We start from the raw sequence: 7,910 nt of genomic DNA on the forward strand, positions 1-7,910 counted from the left end.
GCTCCTAAGTTCAGTGGACAAAGTGATGAAAGAAAATGATGAACTCAGAGATTCTAACACTCAGCTTCAGAAGCAGATACTGTGCCTCAAATCTTGTATTACCCTGAGTGAGAATCTTATCTCCTGTGAAGAAAGCTAAAATTGTGGAAAATCAGACACAAGCTCTTATCATATGAGTGGCTGAGCTGCAATGCAAGGCATGTGCACAGCCTCACCAGGTATCTACTGTTAAAGTGAGGGTATTGACTGGAAAAGAATAGGACCTTGCAACTTGGAATAGGGATGTGTGGAAGGAGCCTGATGAAAATAGGGACACTTAGCTTATCAACTCTGATGCATCTTTTTTGCAAGAAACAGCTTCCCCATCCTGAGTAGTGGCAACAACCCCTCCCGGACCCACGCTGCCATCAGCCTTTTGACCTTTGTCTTAGAAGATAAACCCTGCGCTGCCTGAGGAAACAGTGATGGCCTCCCCTGAGGCAGTTGCCAGGAAAGATAATGTAGAGTCTCCTCAGGACCCATCTCCAACACCCCTGTTTGCTTCTAGACCTATAACTGGACTAAATCCCAGTGGGCCCCTAGAGGTGAGATTCAGAATGTGACCCACAAGGAGGTGCACCACACTCCAAAAGAACTGCTTGAGTTTTCTAATTTATATAAGCAGAAGTCTGGAAAGCAGGCATGGAAATGGACATTAAATTAAGGGTGTGGGTTAATCATGGAAGGAACATGGAGTTGGATCAGGCTAAATTTATCAATTTAAACTGACCAAGCAGGGATTCTGCATTTAATGTTGCAGGTTGGGGAGCTAAAAAAGGTTCTAATAGTTTGTTTAGTTAGCTGAAATATGGATTAAAAGATGGTCCACTGTGAGTGAACTGGAAATGCCTGATCTCCCTTGGTTTAATGTAGAGGAAGGGATCCAAAGGCTTAGGGAGATTTGGATGCTGGAGTGGATCAATCACTTTAGACCTACTCATCCCAACTGGGAGGGGGTCCAGAAGATATACCCTTGACCAATACTTTGTGAAATAGATTTGTGAAGGCAGCACCTGCACCCTTGAAAAGCCCTGTGATTGTTCATCTCGGCATGCCACAGCTTACAGTAGGAATTGCAGTCACTCAACTACAACCTTTAAATGCAATGGGAGTAATTGGATCCTGAGGTGGCAGGGGCCAAGTGGCAGCACTCAACCATCAAAGGCAATGTGGGCATAGGTACCATAATGGACAGCAGAGGTAAAGCAGCAATCAGAAGAGCCTGACTTGTGCAGAGCTCTGGCATTTGCTAATTAATCACAGTGTTCCTAGAAGTAAAATTGATAGAAAGCGTACTGTATTCCTACTTAATTTACATAAGCAGAAAACTTCTAGGTCAAATGGACAAAAGATTAGTTTGAATTATAAAAACAGAATCATACCCCCTCAATCTATTTCTAGACTTGAGCCAATCTACAGACCCAGAACCCCTTGAATGAAAGGGAGGCCAGGTTCCCTTGAGGAAGGACCACACTATACCACTGACAATTTATGCTGTTAATCTTTCTCCCATCCTTTTCCAAGGAGAACTCTGGCCTTTTTACCAGGGTAACTGTGCATTGGGGAAAGGGAAATGATAGACCTTTTGGGGACTACTGGACATTGGCTCTGAGCAGACATTAATTCCGTGGAACCTAAAACATCACTGTGGTCCTCCAGTTAAAGTAGCGACTTATGGAGATCAGGTCATTAATGGAGTTTTAGCAGAGGTCCGACTTAGAGGGTTCCAATAATAGGTCCCCGGACTCATCCTGTGGTCATTTCCCCAGTGCCAGAATGCATAATTAGCATAGACATACTTAGCAACTGGCAGAACCCCCACATTGGCTCCCCAACTGGTGGGGTGAGGGCTATTATAGTGGGAAAGGCCAAATGGAAGCCATTAGAGGTGCCTCTACCTAGAAAAATAGTAAATCAAAAACAATGTCACATCCCTGGAGGGATTGCAGAGATTAGTGCTGCCATCAAGGCCTTAAAAGATGCAGGGGCAATGATTCCTACAACACCCCTGTTCGACTCTATTCAGCCTGTGCAGAAGACAGATGGATTTTGGAGAATGACAGTGGATTACTGTAAGCTTAACCAAGTGGTGTCTCCAATTGCAGCTGCTGTACCAGATGTGGTTTCATTGCTTGAGCAAATTAACACACCTTCTGGTACCTGGTATGCAGCCATTAATTTGGCAAATGGCTTTTTCTCCATTCCTGTCCATAAGGCCCACCAAAATCAATTTGCCTTCAGCTGGCAAGGCCAGCAATGTACCTTTACTATCCTCCCTCAGGAGTATATCAACTCTCCAGCTTGGTGTTTAATCTTCAGAGAGACCTTGATCGCTTTTCCCTTCCACAAGATATCACACTGGTCCATTACATTGATAACACTATACTGATTGGATCCAGTGACAGAGAAGTAGCAAACACACTGGACTTATTGGTGAGACATTTGTGTGCCAGAGGATGGGAAATAAATCCAACCAAAATTCAGGCACCTTCTACCTCAGTAAAATTTCTAGGGGTTCAGTGTGGGGCCTGTTGAGATATTCCTTTTAAAGGCAAGGGTAAGTTGCTGCATTTGGCCCCTCCTACAACCAAGAAAAGAGGCACAATGCCTAGTTGTCCTATTTGGATTTTGGAGGCAACACGTTATTCATCTGACTGTGTTACTCCAGCGCATTTATCGAGTGACTGGAAAGGCTGCCAGTTTTGAGTGGGGTCTAGAACAGGAGAAGGCTCTGCAACAGGTCCAGGCTGCTCTGCCGCTTGGGCCATATGACCCAGCAGATCCAATGGTGCTTGAGGTCTCAGTGGCAGACAGGGATGCTGTTTGGAGCCTTTGGCAGCCCGCCATAGGTGAATCACAGTGGAGGCCTCCAGGATTTTGGAGCAAGGCCCTGCTATTTTCTGCAGATAACTGCTCTCCTTTTGAGAAACAGCTCTTGGCCTGTTACTGGGCTTTGGTAGAAACTGAACGTTTGATTATGGGTCAAGTCACAAGGGGACCAGAACTGCCTATCATGAACTGGGTGCTTTCTGACCCATTAGCCATAAAGTGGGTCATGAACAGCAATATTCCATCATCAAATGGAAATGCTATATATGTGGTCAGGCACCAGCAGGTCCTGAGGGCAACAAGTAAGTTACATAAGGAAGTGGCTCAAATGCTCATGGTTCCCACTCCTGCCACCCTGCCTTCTCTCCCCTAGCCTGCACCGATGGCCTCATGGGGAATTCCTACGACAAGTTGACAGGGGAAGAGAAGACAAGGGCCTGGCTTACAGATGACTCTGCACAACATGCAGGCACTATCCGAAAGTGGACAACTGCAGCACTACAGCCCCTTTCTAGGACATCCTTGAAGGACAGTGGGGAAGGGAAATCTTCCCAGTGGGCAGAACTTCAAGCAGTTCACCTAGCTGTGCACTTTGCATGGAAGGAGAAATGGCCAGGTGTGCAATTATATACTAATTCATGGGCTGTAGCCAATGGTTTGGCTGGATGGTCAGGGATTTGGAAGAGGCATGATTGGAAAATTGGTGACAAAGTAATCTGGGGAAGAGATATGTGGATGGACCTCTCCGAGTGGTCAAAAACTGTGAAGATATTTGTGTGTCACGTGAGTGCTCACTAAGCAGTGACCTCAGCAAAGGAGAATTTTAATAATCAAGTGGATAGGATGACTTATTCTGTGGACACCACTCAGCCTCTTTCCCCAGCCACCCCTGTCATTGCCGAATGGGCCCATGAACAAAGTAGCCATGGTGGCAGCAATGGTTGTTATGCATGGGCTCAGCAACATGGACTTCTACTCACCAAGGCTGACCTGGCTACAGCCACTGCTGAGTGCTCCATTTGCCAGCAGCAGAGACCAACACTGAGCCCTCAGATATGGCACCATTCCTCAGGGTGATCAGCCAGCTACTTGGTGGCAGGTTGATTATATTGCATCTCTTCCATCAAGGAAAGGGCAGCAGCTTGCCCTCACTGAAATAGACACTTACTCCAGATATAGGTTTACCTATCCTGTACACAATGCTTTTATAAAGACTACCATCCGTGGACTCACAGAATGCTTTATCCACCATCATGGTATTCCACATAGCATTGCCTCTGACCAAGGCACTCACTTTATGGCTAAAGTAGTGTGGCAGTGGGCTCACACTCATGGAATTCACTGGTCTTACCATGTTCCCCATCATCCTGAAGCCGCTAGATTGATAGAACAGTGGAATGGTCTCCTGAAGTCACAATTACAATGCCATCTAGGCGACAATACTTTGTAGGGCTGGGGCAAAGTTGTCCAGAAGGCTGTGTATGCTCTGAATTGTTGTCCAATATATGGTACTATTTCTCCTATAGCCAGGATTCACAGGTCCAGGAATCGAGAGGTGGAAGTGGCACCACTCCCCATCACCCCTAGTGACCCACTAACGAAATTTTTGCTTCCCTTTCCCATGACATTATGTTCTGCAGGCCTAGAAGTCTTAGTCCCAGAGGGACTAACACTGCCACCAGGAGACACAACAATGATTCCATTAAACTGGAAGTTAAAATTGCCACCTGGCCACTTTGGGCTCCTCCTACCTCTAAGTCAATAGGCTAAGGGAGTTAGTGTTGGCTGGGTGGACCCAGACAATCAAGATGAAATCAGTCTACTACTCCACAACAGAGATAAGGAAGAGATAAGGAATACAGAAGATCCCTTAGAGTGTCTCTTAAACTGCCATGCCCTGTGATTAAGGTCAATGGGAAACTACAACTGCCCAATTCCAGGCAGGACTACAAACGGCCCAGACCCTTCAGGAATGAAGGTTTTGGTCACTCCACCAGGTAAAAAACCATGATCTGCTGAGGTGCTTGCTGAAGGCAAAGGGAATACAGAATGGGTAGAAGAAGAAGGTAGTCAACAATATCAGCTTCAACCACATGACCAGCTGCAGAAACTAGGACTGTAATTGTCTTGAGTATCCCCTCCTAATTTTGTTAAGAACACGTTTGTGCATGTATACACTTATACTAAGAAAGTAAATTCATTTTATTTCCTTTTTCCTTTAACATGTGGCATAAGATTGACTTCATATCAGCATTCAAGTGTTGTTAACTCTATGTAATAGCATTTGGGTTGGGGGTTGGTGCATTTCTGGTAGTAGGAAGGATAGTTGTATTATGTTAGGCGTGGTTATGACCTTATTGTCTTTATTTGAAGACTATGTATGATCTCAGGAGATGTATATGGGTTCAAGTTGACAGGGGGTGGACTTGTGATGGTTAATATTGAGTGTCAATTTGATTGGATTGAAGGATACAAAGTACTGTTCCCGGGTGTGTCTTTGAGGATGTTGCCAAAGAAGATTAACATTTGATTCAGTGGACTGGGAAAGGCAGGCCCACCTCAATCTGGGTGGGCACCATCTAATCAGCTGCCAGCGTGGCCAGAATAAAAGCAGGCAGAAGAACATGAAAAGACTAGACTGCTCAAGTCTTTTGGCCTCCATCTTTCTCCCTCTAGAGAACCCAGACTAATACACTAACACAGGGCCTATCACACAGAAAATGTTCAATAACTGGTTGTCTAATGAATGGTTGGGTCAATGATTTGAAGTCAGTGACAATTTCTCCATTTAAAAAAATCTCCCGAAGTGCCAAATTGTGCCTTACATAGCAGGTGCTTAATAGACTTTCTTTAAATGTGGATCCAAAATAACATTCAAAACAATTAGAATTAGAGAAAAATTAAATACTAAACTGTGTGGACTTAAGTGTAATAATTCTAAGAATGTTGAAGTATATGTGTGGACTAATGTAGTAAAATAAATTTTCATGGTGCAGCTGGGAATTGTAACAATTTTATTCTTTTCTTCAGGGAATTATATTCAAATAACTCACACAGCATTTGACCAGTAAAGGTATCTTAGAATCATATTAACCATGATGACTCAGAAGAACACCTTATAGGACTTCTGCTCCTAAGATTTGACAAAGACTCTCTGGCAGCTTCAGGAATGTCCTGTTTAACTGAGCAGAGTTTACAGAAGAGGAACTGGCTGGGTGGGAATTCCAGATGGAAGCTGGCAGAGATGAGCACAAATGCAGACAAAGGTAGGAAAGACTATGACATGCATGCTGCAGAGGGGCATTCAATTTCTGTTTATTTTGGAATATATTTTCCTTCTAAATAAAAACAAACATTGAATTTGGGATATTAATAGACCTCTCACCTGATAAATAAAATCATAGTGTGACATATGTTGTGGTCCATCTGAAATGATCAATTATTTTAAACTATAATGAACAAAATAACTATGCTTTTATCGTAGGCCTATATGAACGTAGGAGGGTGTTTACTAAAGTCATTTCTTTAGAATATATGCCTTTAAAGACTCAGGTAAGTCTATCAAAAATACAAAACTTTTGCATTTTGAAATGGTGTCTCATAAATTGAATGTGTTCAAATAAAGATGCATATTTTTTAGACACCACTGTGTATTCCAAATGTCTGGAAGCTCAATGTTAAAGAGATCATTTTCCTAGCTACTTGGGAGGCTGAGGAAGGAAAATCCTTTGAACCCAGGAGGTGGAGTTTGCAGTGAGCTGAGATCATGCCATTGCACTCCAGCCTTGGTGACAGAGCAAGACTCTGTCTCAAAAAAAAAAAAAAATTATTTAACCACTGTGCCATCTTTACCAAGTATTGCCTGAAAACTGCCAGAAACTTGAACTAAGAACCTACCTCTCAACAAAGGAAGTAAATGCACTGCAAAAGCAGCTTTATTGGGAATGGGGTGGTGGACATGGAGGTAAAGGAAACCTTTTTTTTTTTTTTTATTTTTTATTTTTTATTTTTTATTGATCATTCTTGGGTGTTTCTCGCAGAGGGGGATTTGGCAGGGTTACAGGACAATAGTGGAGGGAAGGTCAGCAGATAAACAAGTGAACAAAGTTCTCTGGTTTTCCTAGGCAGAGGACCCTGCGGCCTTCTGCAGTGTTTGTGTCCCTGGGTACTTGAGATTAGGGAGTGGTGATGGCTCTTAACGAGCATGCTGCCTTCAAGCATCTGTTTAACAAAGCACATCTTGCACCGCCCTTAATCCATTCAACCCTGAGTGGATACAGCACATGTTTCAGAGAGCACAGGGTTGGGGGTAAGGTCACAGATCAACAGGATCCCAAGGCAGAAGAATTTTTTCTTAGTACAGAACAAAATGAAAAGTCTCCCATGTCTACCTCTTTCTACACAGACACGGCAACCATCCGATTTCTCAATCTTTTCCCCACCTTTCCCCCCTTTCTATTCCACAAAACCGCCATTGTCATCATGGCCCGTTCTCAATGAGCTGTTGGGTACACCTCCCAGACGGGGTGGTGGCCGGGCAGAGGAGCTCCTCACTTCCCAGTAGGGGCGGCCGGGCAGAGGCGCCCCTCACCTCCCGGACGGGGCGGTTGGCCGGGCAGGGGGCTGACACCCCCACCTCCCTCCCTGACGGGGCGGCTGGCCGAGCGGGGGGGCTGACCCCCCACCTCCCAGGAAACCTTATCTTTAAGCCAAATTCAAAACAAAGATCGTTTTGCAGCTCCCAAAAGTTGAAATGAGTGAACAAGTGAGCAGACCAAGGTTGGGATAACCCAGTGTATTAAGGATTGAAGTGAAAGAATGAAGAGCAGGAATGAAGAATTCACTCACTGCCTCCACAATTCTGAGCCTACCTTGAATTCTACCCTTACTTGGTCAGCTGGAGACCAAAGGAAAGATAAAATTAAGAATCAATAAGTCTATTTCTCTAAGACTTGGAATCCCTCAACTTATTAGAACACCCAGTTACAGGATTGCAGCCTAACTTTATTCTCTTTCCTTGAAGGAATTTCATGAAAGCAACA

General features: G+C 44.3%; 1 pseudogene; it reads left to right on the plus strand.

Annotated features, from left to right (window-relative positions):
- The first annotated feature begins 464 nt into the window (after positions 1-464).
- LOC134756746 (uncharacterized) lies at positions 465-4,990 on the plus strand (annotated as a pseudogene).
- The last annotated feature ends 2,920 nt before the right edge of the window (positions 4,991-7,910 follow it).

The sequence above is a fragment of the Gorilla gorilla genome, chromosome 12 (assembly GCF_029281585.2).
Source record: "Gorilla gorilla gorilla isolate KB3781 chromosome 12, NHGRI_mGorGor1-v2.1_pri, whole genome shotgun sequence".
NCBI classification, from domain to species: Eukaryota; Metazoa; Chordata; class Mammalia; order Primates; family Hominidae; genus Gorilla; species Gorilla gorilla.